A 17,196-nucleotide genomic window follows, 5' to 3' on the forward strand; every position below is an offset into this window, starting at 1 on the left:
TTATAGAACTAATAATAAGTTTATTTAAGTCACGTGATTGTAACGCGTCTGTTCCATCATTGTTAAAATTCGTTAAGGAATCTCTTCGGAGCGAATGCACTTTGTCTAACTCCGCTGATCATGTTTTTTCCTATACATTTTAAATATATATTGTCAATTCTACTAGCGATAGTAGTTACATTGTCTAGCCCCCCAGCAATGCTACGATTGTCGCCAAACTTAGACAATAGGTTAGTTAAAATTAAACTTGCGATTCAAAGTTGCAATTAAATTATTCACAACCAAAGATTGAATGTTCTAATACATCATAAAACAGTAATGCAGCGCCTTGTTCTATTTTGCACTCAGAATTCGCTTACAGCGCTAATGGCCATTAAAAGAGCGATCGGTTACAATTTGTTTACATGACGTTAGTACAACCTTTAATTAAACTCTGTACATTTTATCTACGCTTTGCGAACATTTTCTAAATGACTACGTATTTAAAGGATAAATGTGTTTTGTAGAAAATATAATTATATACGATATAAATGCTTCAAGATAAAATTGATAAAAATTGATTTAAGATTACAAATTTCTTACATTAAAAAAAACGCATCTATGCACTATATGAAGAATAGTATAGAAAGCAACTCTCTTTAAAACAATTTAAAGAAAAAGAAACAAAGGACGTTGGCATAACGAGAATGCATTATTCCTCCAGACTGTCAGTTAACACGGCTGTTTTATGGCCCCATTGGGATTTTAGATAGCAGCCCGCTCTATGCCCTTGTAGTGCTTACATTATAAACAAAATAAAATCTACTGAATATTATAAGTTCATATAAATAGCACGATTTCAATAAATTTTTATATGCAAGTTTATTTATAATAAAAAAATAATAATAAAAACGGTTTGATTTTTTAAACATGAAATTTAATGTAAAGAGAATTTCTATGAAAGGAAACACTTTGTAGTCCCTGCTTACAAACGAACTCAACTTTTAATTACTTAGTTTTGAATTCCCAGAAGAGAAGAAGAAAACTTATCAACATATACGTATAAACTATTTATTTTTCTTTAAATCGTTAACATATAGAAATTCATCACATTCCGTACAATACTGAGCATCTTGATACCAACCGTTAGGAATTAAAGGCATGAGAATATTTACATATGAATTTATGAGTAACATGAGCTTAGTTAAAAAGGAACACGGTGCACGGCGTGACATTCTTGGCCCAATTACTGACACCGGTTTATATTGTGGTTGATATCAGTGAATATAACTCGTGGATACATTGTTCATAAGATTCTTACTGTATAGAATTTATTATTAAGCAATTAAACACCCAAACTAGTAAAGTTAATTTTTTTCTTAAACAACTGCCTTACGGAAAAATTCTATACCCATTTATAAGAATTTACTCTATACATACTCTAGTGTGCATTATTTAAAAAGTAAATTTCTAGAAAATATTGGCTACGAATAGGTTGAAATAAATATTTTTATTAAGTACTAACATGGCCCGCGACTTCGTCTGCGCGGAATGAAAAAATCTTGTAATAAACATAGCTTGTCATTCGGGAATAGTGTAGCTTCTCAACAGTGAATACTTTTTTAAATCAGTCCAATCCTATCGGAGTATTCAATACAAACAAACAATTAAATCTTACCTCTTTATAATATTAGTATAAACGTAAAAATTTTAGTGGATACTCATTTAAATTACAATATTAGTCAAATAGTTTGTGCATTTTCAGTAGAAATGAAATGTCTTGTCGTACACAGGGTGCTATTTCGTTCAATTTCCATGTTAATGACTCGACCATTGCAATCTCTAGTCACGATAAACGCTTTGCATATGATTGCGTTTCATACCAGTTTTCTTGTAGTAATTGAATCCTGTAACTGGGTGTTGGATATGGCGTATAACAATTATTATTTAAGAGGTAATAAAAACATGACTCAATCATTTCGATCCTGTGATTTTTTTTTTGCATTTTATAGATACGATGTGTCTCTTCTACTGGGTCGATGACCTCGGGAGGATGGTTAGAAATTCTGGAATACGGAGTGCATATGGAAAAGTTTATGTCCAGATTAATAAATATTTTTCGTATAGTTTTATAGTGGTTTCATACAGAAGAAAATCCGACATTGTGTCGGTGTACTGACACAACACTAGCCTTATTAAAATGTCGACTTTTATGTCCCCTTACTAATAATTCTGGCACTTGACTTGGTAACGAAAGCGTGCCATTCACGCCAAAGGATTCTAACTAATAATGTCTAAAAAAATTTACTTAAATGGATACAATAGATTGACAATGACAAAATGACTTACCTATACGAGCAATAGTAAATTAGTGATTTCAATACACTGAGTTAATCTTATGAGATATTTAAAGTAGACTTGATGCTAATAATAACTTCCCGAGAAACCATAACTTAATATGATTATTTTAATCGTCACAGTCTTTTTATTTCAGTTTTTAATACCGACCACACAACTAACATGATATTAAATCCACAGCAACTATGGTTAGAAACTAGAAGAAGCTGTAATTACATCGTCGGTGTCTACAATGTCGTCAGTATTTTTAAATCAACGAATAAAAAGATGTAAAAATGTTTAAACGTTGCAGGGCTTCTTGGGTAATAATATTCGTAGAAGGGGCCGTCGTAGCATCGGCTTCTACGCAAAAAAAGTAAATCGTCTTTAATCGTCCGGATCGACGTATCTACATACCATTGGGCCGCTAAAATGTGCTCCACATATCTCGTGCTCTTTGATCCTAGATGAAGTTATGTTGAACATTTTTACACAGAAAAGGTTGTAAGAATTCTTGATAAATACTTTTAAGGTACTAAACGAAAAGTATGGTATTTAGAGAAAACATTTTTTTATGATTTAAATAATTCTAATTAATTATAATATAATTGTCATAAAAGTTCGCATTTCTTTTGTCAACTTAATTGTCCCAAAGAAACACAAATTTTACTACTTTCTTTGCATAAAATTACATGATAATATTGCAGGATAAAGTAACATTTTATCGGCCCAACTATCTCTGTCCACGATTCCCCCGAGGCGAAACTGGATGCAAAATAAAAATATGAATCCAAAGACGCATCATCGACAATACTTAGTACAGCAACTAAGTACTTCTATAGCGAAAGTTAATGTACACTTATTAGTTCGTATAACCTATTATTTGTAAAGTTTATACCAAAAACGAATATCATTACCACAGGAAACAACCGGCAATTGTTCTTATCTTACTATCTTACTAATATCATAAATGCGAATGTTTGGTTAAATGGATCGATGTATCTCCAGTACGGTTGTATGGATCTCACTGAAATTTGGCACAGATGTAGGACATAGTCTGGAAGAACACATAGGATAGCTAGAACCGGACAGAGTCGCGGGCTATAGCTATAAGGTGTATATACAAATATAACATTAAGATAGCTGATTATGTAAATAAAATCGAGTTTTGTTATAATTAAGCAGTCAAAAATTAATAAACTACGGCATCATAACAACTTAAAGTGTCTTCGCTGTAAATTTGATAGCAATAATCGTTTATATCGTTTTATAGATGTTTTAATCCTTAAAATATCAATAAGGATGTTCATAATTGCGGTTTAACACGATATTTAACAAGATGTACCCTTGACAAGGGAGCTAAGAGCTATCAGAGATTTAATCCGGTCAATTAGCTTCGCTGGGCATCGCGCGTGCAGATCTGTTATTATATTATCAACGTTTATGTCATACTGTTGACACGTAAGCTATTAAAATTAATAGCCGTTGCAAATATTTAATGTAAAAGCAATTATAAAAACCATTAACACGCTTTATTGTTATGAAATAAATAATCCATATTCTATAGCTATCCACTAACTATACGTTTAATTGTTATAAAAATATCTAGGTAACAACTATAGGTCTCGTAGACTAACTTAAGGTCATAAATTTCTGTCAGTTTACAATTTTACCGATTTAAAATGCATGTGTCATTACTTGTCTATGCAATTTTACATTATTCTCCTCTCTCGTCTAAATATAAGGCGTCTCTGACATTTTCATTGCAATACAATATTAATCTCATCCGAATTACTAAACGAAGATTAATTTTGTTATAACGTAAAAAATCAAGGAAGCAATATCGTGGCAACACAATAAGCTACATGAACGAACAACACGTCGGATACTAAATTAACAAGAAAGACCTGGTACCCGACCCGCGGGTCACATTCCCGAGAAAATGGCCGCTGTAACTAATATCCTGTCCATATACAATGCATCAACGATCGTACGAGATTAAAATTTCGCGAAACGATTTACGGAGAAAGATAGAGTAGCTATTTGGTGTCTATGGCCTTCGGCACTCTATGCCTTATACGACGTATCAGCAAATTAATCCGTTCTAGGTCATGTATTGAAAAACGCAAATGGCTATACAGTCTATGTAAAGTAATCGAATAAATTAGACAATATTAATTAATTTATTTATAATAGATAACTAAAAAATATATATATTATTATCTTCTTTACAAAGTGATAGACTTACCGTAGGTTTCTGAGCACTAAAATCTCTCTTTTGACAAGGATGCCGATATGTTTTACCCAGAGATTTTGGTCTCAGAAAACCACGGTTAATGCTTCAGTGATTAATTTTATTTATCATAAATTAATTTAATTATAGACAATGTAATATCATTTATTATTTTTGAATAGTGCTAACTAAGTATATTCCTAACCGATTTTAAAATACTGAATAAGTCAGAAAAGAGAGAAGACGATTTGCGATGCAAAATGTGACGCCACTGAAACCGACATCCAAGACAGGCAAATGTCTAAGTTTCGTGTTTCCATTATACACGACTGAACACAAATAAATATGTACTAATTTAATTAGCAAAGAAATAAATGAATTAACTAACGGGAATAAAAATATAATCAACCCAAGATTACAAAAGTTCTTGATAAAGTTAATTTAAATATTTATTGTAATTTATCATCACACACAATATAAGCAAAAGTTAATTCGATTCGATGGAAGTTTTTGCAATTATTTGAACGCTACTTAAAATGTCAAAGCAAAGAAACTAATGACGTAAATAACAAAAGGCCATTCGGCGTAATTCATCTTGTTGTCAATTTCCCAAGTCGCGAACGTGAAACGGATTTATATTGAAGCTTATTTTATTTTAGCCTTAAACCGAAACAGGCGTAGTGATTTACGCTCGAATATGCTTTCCACACCACAAATTCCATTATTTATGAGCACAATCCAAAAGCAATAATCGAAAGGACGTAAAAGAGACCGATTAAATTGACATTGTCGTAAAATTTGGAAGTCGCCTTAAAGTATGTGGCAACCAACGAGCTCGTAAACTTTCCGACACGTTTCCCGCAAGAACATTTCATACGTCTCCGTCATTTAAAAGTTCCTTCACCTATCGTGCCGTAAGCGGTACTCCAATGGACACTTTTATGTTTCTTGCTTGATTTACAGTTTGAAAATTGGCATTCTAGATACGTTTGACGCAATTCTACACCTGGACTTTTAAGGTGGCAAGGAACATAAATCTGTTACATTAATGTAACGAATTGAACAGACAACGATAATATATTCTAGTTTTTGTTCAATTGTTTATGCAATAGACAAACTAGCGGTTCACGTGACGGAAAATTGTTCCTCAAATATCACCTCTGGATTCTTCCTGGATTACACAATACATGTAGTCTGTGAAAAGCTCCTCTGTCTTCTACGCTATTTTTTGTTATTCATTAAACACTCATGTATCAAGGTTCAAAGTCTCAGTGTTTCTTTCATAAGTTAGTGAATCCGAGACAGTGTTAGATACTGCGTGGGAACATAACAATTACCAGCCACTCATGTCGAAGGTATTTCACGTCTGTCAGACGCCCAATCTAACTATTAATTAACGATAAGGTCATCGATTACTCAAAATCACCACGTAGGCGACACAGAGTATAACCCTACAGACAATTACACAGATTGTACGTTCATAAATCATGATGTAAGAAAGTAATTGTACCTATCTGTGAGTCATTTTGTACTTGTGATTTACGAATCAGCGAACAGACAACCGGACAACATTTCTAAGTGTAATGATTAATATGAAGTGAATATTCAAATGCGACAATGTATTTGTAATGTTAAATGTAGACATCACAATCTTAAAAAATCAAATACAACAATAAAAAAAACTCACACCCGTAACCCAGAGGTGTAGGCAGAGACCACGGGCCTTCTTATGGCGCGATGCTGACACATCTCTCTCTCTCTCTCTCGCTTCTACATTCATACATCTAGATATATATTCACGAAATTCCAATAGTATTTATTTTTTATTGTGTTACAAAGAAAGGGAGTATGACTTAATTTCAACTATAAACTTTGAAGACTCAAACCATATCGATTCACTTACTGCGCCCATTTCAAATATTATAATAATTTAATAGAATGCGACTCCATTAGCATTGAAAAACTACGATCTCATCAAATACCATTACTCAGTTACAGCGTTTTAGACTCGGCGCGGTTTGTGCAAACATTTACGGGAATCGTGCGCATTCACAACACCTCTAATTACGCGCTCACCGCACGCGTAAACGGACACCGCAGCTACCGGGTGACTCCAGCCTGGCAGAAGCTGAGTCAACGCGTTTGCTCATTATTACTTTTTATCAACTGACCTTTACTTTAATCTTACTAATATTATAAACAAGAATGTTCGGATGGATGGATGTTTCTTTGAAGGTATCTCCAGAACGGCTGAACGGATCTCGATGAAATTTGGCATACGTATAGAACACAGTCTAGAAGAACACATAGGCTACTAATTTTTTTTTTTAATTCTGCGCGGACAAAGTCACGGGCGAAATATTAGCTATTTATATAAAACGGTTTGTTTTGACCTATATTCTTCAAGTGAAATAACATGCTAATCAGACTAGACTTAATTAAGCATAACGATTGAACTCAGAGTCATTACTAAATCAATAAAGTAGGAACTACTTAATTAGTATAGTAAATGAGAGCTTATGTTACGATTAAAACTTTGAGATCGACAGTAAATGTGTAAAATACAAATTGATATCGTGATGTCTAAGAATTCATACATTGATGGCAAAAGCAATTTTTTCTTAAAAGATAATTATGTTTTCAAGAAGCAAATTGCAATGGAAGTAATAGAGCGTCTATTATCGTTCCCGTGGATGACTTACTCGGCAATAACCTTAAATAACTTTACAGGTATATTAGGATCGTTGTAACAAGTACCAGGGAGGCAGCGCCCGCGGCGGATGTGCGACCAATACCGAGATATGATCACGAAATGCTAACAAATCGAGTATTCGCTGCCTCATTACCATATTTACCTGTTCCGGAGATCCGAAGCCGCGAACGATCTAACATAACTGTTATACAAAATAAATGTTAGAAGTCATTCTGTCTACTGCATGTATAATGCTACGTTTTATATTGCGGATTAAGGAAACAAGTTTTTTTTTACTTGACAGGATCCTGCTTAGTGTTTTTAAATAATCGTTAGTATTTATAGTTTTTATTTGAATACTATCGATGGTAGGTAAGTGGGTGGCTGGCACTACCAATAGACCAGAATTCTCATTTTTGACAAGTTTAAATCAGGAACAGCAATCTCTGTTCTATATCTGCTTGGAATATATAAATATTTATTGCACTACATTCCAATGCATTGGAATACATCGTGATGCATATAATCTAGTCGATCTACTGTATATAGGTTTATAAAAATTGATTTAAGAATATAAATAAATAAGCAAAATTTTAGCGCACTTAAATATAAGACTAAACATCGAAAGCAGCATTTTAGACATTCTAGAAACCACCACGAATAACACGACACAGAAACGAGACGTGAACGATTTCGAATTTCGAACTTATCACTTGTCTATCTAAAACATAATTCAGAGCCCGAAAATCTAATTATCTACGTTCCCAAACTAACCAAACACGCATATCAGATCTAGAGATCCGACAGGGAGTGAAAAGAGGCGAATAACGAATATTCAGATACAGAGTTACATTTCCAGTTCCCACGAAATCGACCACAATAGCGTGAGTTGTGAAATAATAGGTTAGACGAAGGATGGGTTTTGGCACGCGAACTGAATTGTTAATGTATGTAGAGAGATAGCGATACTGTGTGCTTAATTTATTCACGCCGGTGAGACAGCATTGCAATCATACTTGAACACTGGGCCCGGTAGCCCGGACTGGAACATACATCTGTACGCAACGCCGAGTCTGGATTTATTACATCGGTATTTATTACTTGCCTTTTGCGTTGATAAAAATGTAACTTGATCGAAATTAAAACGCTTTTTATTGTCTTGTTTATTCCATCAATTACTTAGGATGATGTAATCTGAAATTACGATGTTATTACTTACTTTAAATTATAGATTTGTGAAAAATATAGGTAGTTAGTTTCAGTTGATTGAGAAAGATCAACGACCTTACAAAATATCACTAAGGCCTGAATACATGTAAAATATGTATTTCATATTTGACGAAAGAAAAATCAATCAAACGATAACATTAAGCTCTGAGTTATATATTCTTATAATACTATTCAACGTACACCTATTTCGTATACTTAATATAACTTGTGGAACAATGTCGTTGTTTTCATAAAACTATAAAAAGATCGCGCCACTGTTGTAATATTCAAATGTTTCCAAGAACGAGGCAGAAATGTTTATTTGACATCATTTACCGGCTCATATAAAATCACAATCATTGTTTCGATTTTATTATAAAATATCATGCGTCATTTAACTCGTTTAGTCATTTGTTTTTTTAAGAAAACAATACTTTTTTATTCTAAAAATAATTGATCGATTTGCTCGATTATGATTCGATTTCTAACGAAAATCGTTAAATCGATTTTTTACAATTAGAAAGTTACACCGTTCTGAACAAGTTTTGCCTACAATATTAAGTCTAAAGAAGGACCAATTAATAAGATTAAGGCATTTAAATAAACTCTTTACTCTACAATTTACTATATCATTATAATCGGCGTCCTGACTTCGCATTTATTTGTGTTAATATTAATTAAAAAATATTGTTTTGTTGTTTATATATTCGTTACTAAAATACAAGAATACAAATCCTCTTATACTCTTTACAATTATTACTATTATTAATATAAAATATACTTTAATATAATATATGTCATAATAATATTGATAAAATAATTTAGTACGCGAAATATAACACAAGGTATCAGTCGTCCTCGTAAATTGTTCGAAGTCAGACAAACCATTATTAGTAGACATTCGATCTAGTTATATCAAAGACTTAATTTCAATAAAATAGTTCGTAAGAGTTCAAAGTCCCACGGTACAATTCAATGTGACATAATCATGTGAAAGTATTAGGACTTGAGCAATTTGTACCCAGTCATTTTCTAAAAGTGGTTCAATTTTCTGCCCCAATAAGATAACAGAATTTAATTTATGAACCAATTATCTCGATACATATTTCCCATCGTCACTTTAATGACCAATTATAATTTTAAAGTGATCAAGCAATGTTTCTAAACACCTACTTATATAGAAAGAGATATAGAATTTTAAAGATTTTTCCTAAATTACTTCTTTAACGTAGGAATTAGACCGAAAAAGTTTTTATATATTTAACTATACTCAGTTTAAAGTTGGTATGTCTGATTTTCTTCTATTATTAAAGACTAGCTGTCGCCCGCGACTCTGTTCGCGTCGAACAATTTTATTATTCACTGAATGTTTTAACAAGCTTTGTTACACGTTACTTTTTATATTTATTACAAAACTAGCTGTCGCCCGCGACCTCGTCCGCGCGGAATTAAAAAAAAAACTTAATAAGTAGTCTACGTGTTCTTCCAGACTATGTTCTACAACTGTGCAAAATTTCATCAAGATCCGTTGAGTCGTTCTGGATATACCTTCAAACATCCATTGATCTATCCAAACATTTCTATTTATAATATTAGTAAGATAAGTTCCAATTTAATAATAAAGCATACAAAGCTTTGTACGTATTTTTAAATTGGAAAAAGATTTTTATACAAACAACTCGTATTTATAAATTTCTCTTGAGTGTATTCACTTAGTCAGTGAATTGTAAGGTGCCTATAAACTATAAAGAAACGGCTTATAATTTTAACAACAGTCCGCTATAACTTCACAAGTAACGAGATTAACTTTTGCTCTGCATTACTTCGCTAAAAAGCTGTTTTCAATTAATTGAGTTACCCTTTTTAGATAAGATAATAACTTATTTACATAGACGGAAAGTAGAGCAGACTTTATTATTGCTTATAAACTTTCTAGAGCGAAATTAATATTAAATTATAATACAAAGAACTTCAGGTACGATGGATAAACATCTTAGATTTCCGTTTAAAAAGTAACGAATAATGTTTTAAGCTAGAATGAATCGATCTTTTCCGCAAGTCATTTGTTTTTTGACTTTCATTAGCAGGAAGTGGTGCCCCCATTTTTGTAAGAAACTCGTCACTCGTCCGACTAAAGAAACACAATAATATTTTGATATTTTTGTACTTCACGTATGTATTTGTATTACAACGTTTTTGTAAAAATGAAACAAATAAGTCATACGAACAATACAACTAAACTATCCATTTCGTAACATTAACAACTAATAATTTTTGAAAACAACTAAAAACTTAAAACAAAAGACACAATATAGAAAGAATAAGTAACCGGCCAGCAACACATTTTAGCCTTAAACAAACCTATTTCGTAAAACCTCTTTTGATAATTTAATACCGCTACAGTATACCGATTCATGACTTCTACTTCTGAGGTCACATTAGTCCTGTTAATACTTGCTTTGAATATCTAAAGTGAAAGCCTATTCACTTATTTACTTAACATAATGAAATCGCTCCTGAAACTACGTTCCAATGTAAAGCTTTTATCTAAGACATTGCAATTCGCGTCAATATCGAGACGTGATGTTTAATTGCCCGGTGTATCGTAAAGGAAACTGTTGCTGATACTAAAGTGAGATAAAGGCGCGGTGCATTTACATGTAATCTAGTTCATTTTAATCTGCAGCCATTCACTTCCAAGCTGTTTCGTTATAATGGAGACACGACGTGCGACCACGTCTACATTTTATTGTTTTCCAAACGCAACTGTGTACTGCCAACCTTAATGAAATACAGATTAAGTAATGATATAATAAAAAACTAGAAACACCAGTACAGGCCTTGATAAAGTACTAAACGTCAGTTACTATGGTGCGACAAGATTATCTGTATCGGTAAGAGAGGCGCTGCTATCGCGCTTAGTTCTGTCAGATTACAGTAAAACCTTCATAGCATGCACAGAAAATGACATAAAAGAAAAAAACATAAAAAGACAGCTACGGTAGAACAAGGATCTTGTGATACTTTTTTGACGTTGACAGCTGCGCGCTAGTGAGCTATAATTTAGTTTGACTTTTGCCCACCGGTTTATCGGTCTATAACAATCTAACCCTTCAACAATTTTTGACTACAACTGCCATACATATTTTTATGATAAAAAAAATAAAACTGTATTATTCCCTTGACTCCCGTTGGTAGAGAGACTTAGCCATGTAGTGTGTGCTGCGGGTCCCTCATTGCATATGAACCAGTTTGTCGAGTACGTTCCGCGCCTTCTTGTCTCATTACAATTGTTTTGCCACTCATTTATTATGGAATAAATAGGCGATAATGAGAAAAGCAGTCCTATTCAGTTGACTTTGTAACTATCGTTAATTTAATTGAATGCGTTGAGACACGGAGTGTCAATAAAAACGAGAAGATGCGCCTCAGTTACGAGTCTGTTCTCTTAATCCAGAATTATTGATTTGCTAATAAACTAAACGATAGTATTAGATAGATTCGTTAATAATACGATATGACGACCGAAACTAAAAAACTGCACTGACTAATAACGTTATTTAAAAACTTCTAACTTCGATAGTTCGATTGCTTAAAGCACTGCGTGTATTTCGACCAGTAGTAGGACATTGTGAATGTCAAAAGTAACTGATATGTTTAGATATATTACACTATGTTTCCAATAAAAGATAGCTTCCAAAAGACATTCAAAGAATTCAGTTATATTGATTCAGAAATCTACAGGGGGTTCATCTTGTTATAGCTACAGGGGGTTCATCCTGTTATATCTTTATTGCTTCATCTTTATAGCAAAGATTTTCAGTGAAACTAGAGTGGGATAACCGTGGCGTTTGATAGAGAGTCTTTGGAATCCCGCTTGACAGGCACCGGCTTTCGAATATCGCGTGAAGATATTTCTGTGTGGTTATTGTTAACCAGTTTATGGCATACGCATTTCTTGTTCAAGTAGCACCAACTATTATTTATACAAATACTAGCTGTCGCCCGCGATTCCGTCCGCGTGTTTGTTTAAAAAATAAAATAAAAATTAGGGGCTACACTTAACATTTAGGGGGATGAAAAATAGATGTTGGCCGATTCTCAGATCTACTCAATATGCTCACAAAATTTCATGAGAATCGGTCAAGCCGTTTCGGAGGAATATGGGAACGATAATTGTGGCACGAGAATTTTATTTGTAAGATTTATCGAACATCCATCTTGATATAGCCAATAGTCGGTTTGAAATATAATTTTTATATTATTGATGCAAAAAAAGTATTCCATATGTGTTAAATGATTTTTTGCATTAAAGAAGTGCCTAACATGTTCCGTTGTAGAATCAAAGAATTTAATTCCCTTCTTAATAAGGTCGAATATCACACAGCAAATAATCACATCCAGAGCTATAATTTAGTACGTATATTACAAGTTTTTAACCTAATTGCATTGTTACCGTCAAACAATATTCCATCGTAATGGGTAGGAGATTAACGTCCTCGACTGTATCATGGTCGTATATATATGGTATTTGTAAGCGTACATTTGTTTGCGTTACGTCATTAAAAAAATAATGAAACAACCAAAAATACTGCAACTGTAAACTTAATGGACAGATTTATGTCTATAGGTGAAGCAGGAAAATTCCGAAGACCAGTCGATAAAGCAGCGGGGTGTCCATGCAGGTGAGACTGCTGAGATGCTGTATAAACATTACATTAGACAAATTCTTTTAAAACCGTCCTAATATAAAGATTAAACCATACATACTAAAAAACAATAAGTACTTCATAAGAGGAAAAAGGAATTGTAGAAATTAAAACATTCGTGATAAAAATTATGTAAAAACTAGCTGCCGCTCGCGAATCTGTCCAGAATATTTTCTATTATTAAGCCAAAATTTTGCTACATCCATCTTTGAAATCATATTACTGGTTGATCTTTGATCTACTACATAAAAAAAACAACACAATACGTTCAAAAATCGAATCGCTTACACAATTTAGAGTCCAGCACTAACCTATGCTATCCTAGTACCGTTGACATTTTCCATCTGTACGTCCGCCAGTCTATTGTCAGCTTAATTAGCTAACAACGGCAGTAATTAAAGACTACATCCATCAGAGTTGACTTAGCGGAGAGTAGTTGATTCCTTAACAACTCAGACTTATAGAGGTTCGACCAATTTACATGGAGAAAGCTTTCGTAATTAATTAATTATAGGTAAGTTAAAAAACTTGAGCAATAACAATATGACGTAGTTTTCAAAATCTGTACCACTGCTGAAATACTTGAATTAAAAAATATTCCTATCTCTGTCTTTTAATACAGAATGAGAGGAACGACAGTATGTTTAATGCATGTGTTTTGGCAGTGGAAATACCAGCTACATTTGAGACTGGTGAAATAGAAAGTCTTACAGGATTTGTATGAGATAAAGTTATACAGAGCGCTTTCGCTCCAAATCGACCAATGACCTAAAGAAGGTAACAAGTTAAATTTTAACGAAAAGGCTTACAGATCTAGCTTTAAGTGTAGATATTGGCAATTTTATGTGTACATTTTTTTTTCTAAGTACAATTTATAATCCGATGTGATTACAATAACATTCACACTTAAGTAAAGATAAAAGCTTAAGTACGCAGTTATCAGGACACTAAAGTCTAAAGTTGAATTGAAGTAGGAATATTTCAAAGTTTTAAATTCAAGTCTCCTTTGATGATCTCGTATGATAAATACAAAAATTTAAAAGCTTTTGTAAGTAAATATAACAGCAAATGTTTAAAAAACGTGTCTTGTCATCGATAACCTACAAAAAATATCGAAAAGATATTTTATAAAAAAAAAAAGTTTTATATTTTTCTCTAACAACCTTACCTATTTCGTACTCCACTTTTTCCTGACAGATTTCACGTAGAAAATATTCTTGCACATTTTTCACCTCCAAAGCATTCCTTCCATATCCAGCACTGAATTAACGAACAGCATATAAAACCTCACCTCACGAAACAACCATAGTTTCACTTTAACCAACACAAGCTTGATGAAACCTTACTTTTGTAACTTAACCAGAATTTACACGTCGATACCGATGTATGACAAAGTACATGGAAACAGTGACAACTCGCGGCAACCACTTCCAAATAGTTTTTTGTCGAGTCAAATTCCAACAACACAACGAAACAACTCCGAGACACTTTTTAATAACGTGTTTTTGACATTTTGATACACAAATCAATATATTTGACGCGCAAAGTTACAAAAGGGTCGCTATAAAGCGTTTGATGACCCTAAAAGTTGCTTTACAACTGAGACTTGAATGCAAAACGCACAGTTTCTCCTGCGCCGGCGCTCGGTATGCGCCCGCACATGTTTGAGTGCGCGCTTACAAGCCTTACGCACACATACAGCGACGCAGGCTGCACGGTTTTTGTCGATGTCCACAGGGCAAGTAACCTTAAAACCAATGTCTTGTAACTTGAAAAGCTACAATAAGTGTTACTTTCTTCGTATTGCACTGATACTAAATATTCAAAGCATTATATTGATGAACTTGTGACGATTATATAATAAATTTTATTTTTAAGCATTGATTTTAACATATTGTAAAACTAGTATATAACAGAATTTAAACACCATATGTATGCCAAATGGCTCTAAAAATGAAATAAATGGCAATTAAGGTAAACGTTTAATTTTATTTTCGAGTTGCAAAGCTTTGACATGCAATCGAAGTTTTTTCTGAAAGCTGCTGGTCGATGTCCCGCTAGCGAGACTCAAACGCTTAGTGCTCTATCCCTTTCTAACAAACTTTCCACCGTACAAAGGAAGAGGATAGATGTATTTTTGTTAATATTTTATGAATTTGCAGAACTTGAAGTGGCTTTACTCAGACATTATTAACGATCAAAATTACGGACGTGTAAGTAAAAACCGACTTATTTAAAATGAAGTTTCTTCCAAAAGTTCTATAGAAATCTAACGTACACTTTCCGTTGTTGGATTAACGATGTTACCATTTCGTTTGTTATGTAGGAATAATGGGTTGATTGGTTAAAATATAATGCTAGTAATGTATTTATAGCAATTAGAGATATTAATCTTAATATTTTAAACATGTAACTCGATATATTCAGACTTGGAAATAAAAAAAAACATAAAATGAAGTATAACGTAATTCATCACTCTAACTATTTTTACCAAAGTTCAAAATTCGAAAATCAAATGTAACATTCCATTTCTCTTTCTTAAACATTTCGGATTAGATGTATAGTAAAAAATACGTTTTTTAATCGTAGGTTAACCTAATATTAGACTTTAAGGTTGAAAACTTCTATAGACTTTCATCAGTATCCAAAACTTTATCTACTTATTAGAAAGTACAGGCTGAAAATTATCTCTTAAAAAACATTGGATTACAAAATTATAAATAAAAAATCTTATTCATTCATAAAATAATGACATTCAACGAAATATTAATTTAAACCAAGAGCGATCATTTTGAAGTTGTAGAGTTATATAATGGCAGACATCTGAGCAATAAGAGCTTGTCCCACAGAAACACTGTAATTTACTAAACTGATGATTTAAATAAAAACACTTGTGTAACAATAAACATAATTGTTAAGTATCTTTTATTTGGAACATTAAAACACGACGCCCCGACATCGAAACATGCTCCAATAATGTATACAAATATTTTTATTAAATCAAACCAGTTAATTTTAATGTTGAATGATTTTAGTGAAACAAACGCAAGAAATTACGTAATCAATTGAACCTATATTTCGAATTTAACATGAAAATTATTTACATATATTATCTTACTAGTATTATAAATGCGAATGTTTAGGTGGATGCATGGATGTTTGTTACGGCCGGCTACATGGATATCGATGTCATTTAGACGTAGAAGAAGTCTAGAAGAACACATAGGCTACTAATTAAGTCTTTTTAATTCCGCGCGGACACAATCGCGGGCGACAGCTAGTTTTGTAATAAATATAAAAAAGTAAAGTGCAACAAATCTTGTTAAAACATTCAGTGAATAATAAAATTGTAAAGTATGAGACATTCCTTAAATCTGTCCATCTCTTTTATTAATGCACAAATCCTGTTGTAAGTAAGGGACAGCGTTATCGAAGGAAGTACGCTCTTATCGTTCATTCCAGGAATAACTTTCCCATAGACTGTGATGGTAGATGGGTTATTCGGAATGCAAAAAGTAAGCCGAACTAATGCCTTACTTTGTGGTTTTGACATTAGCTTTGAGTGCATAAATGCCACTACATATCGTTGGAACTATTATGCATAAACGATTACTTAGCAGCTTCTCTGATTATGATAAAATAGATAAATTGAATTAGATCACACCTGTGTTCAATAGTTGTAGACAGAGATGTTTATCGCTCATAATTTTACCTAATATTTACTTTTCTATAATACATTCATATAACTCATACGCAGGGTGATTGCTATAATTAATTATCCATTTCAATTTTCTGCAATACTGTCTGTTATTTGATATCATTAACAATTTCGCTGCGACTGAATCATGAATTTGTTTATGAAGACCAATATACAACGAACCTACAGCTGTTCCTTTTAAATGCAAGGGAGCTTTTGTGTGTCCATACTCAGAATTCTTGTAGAGTAATATTGCATTTATTTTATAACAAAATCTTATTTGATTAGAAAATAAACAAAAGTAAAGTATGCATGAAATGTTATCTCCTATTGAACGTTG

The 17,196-nt window shown here is 32.7% G+C and overlaps 1 protein-coding gene across 1 annotated transcript in view; it reads right to left on the bottom strand.

Moving 5' to 3' along the window:
* Positions 1-14,792, bottom strand: part of Fbxl7 (F-box and leucine-rich repeat protein 7) — a 33,026-nt gene extending 18,234 nt beyond the window's left edge. The window contains exon 1 of the mRNA XM_013310376.1: positions 14,328-14,792. The gene's annotated coding sequence lies outside the window, so the exon portion shown is untranslated. The remainder of the gene's footprint in view (positions 1-14,327) is intronic.
* Positions 14,793-17,196: the final 2,404 nt, after the last annotated feature.

The sequence above is a fragment of the Papilio xuthus genome, unplaced genomic scaffold (assembly GCF_000836235.2).
Source record: "Papilio xuthus unplaced genomic scaffold, Pxut_1.1 DF827714.1, whole genome shotgun sequence".
NCBI lineage: Eukaryota > Metazoa > Arthropoda > Insecta > Lepidoptera > Papilionidae > Papilio > Papilio xuthus.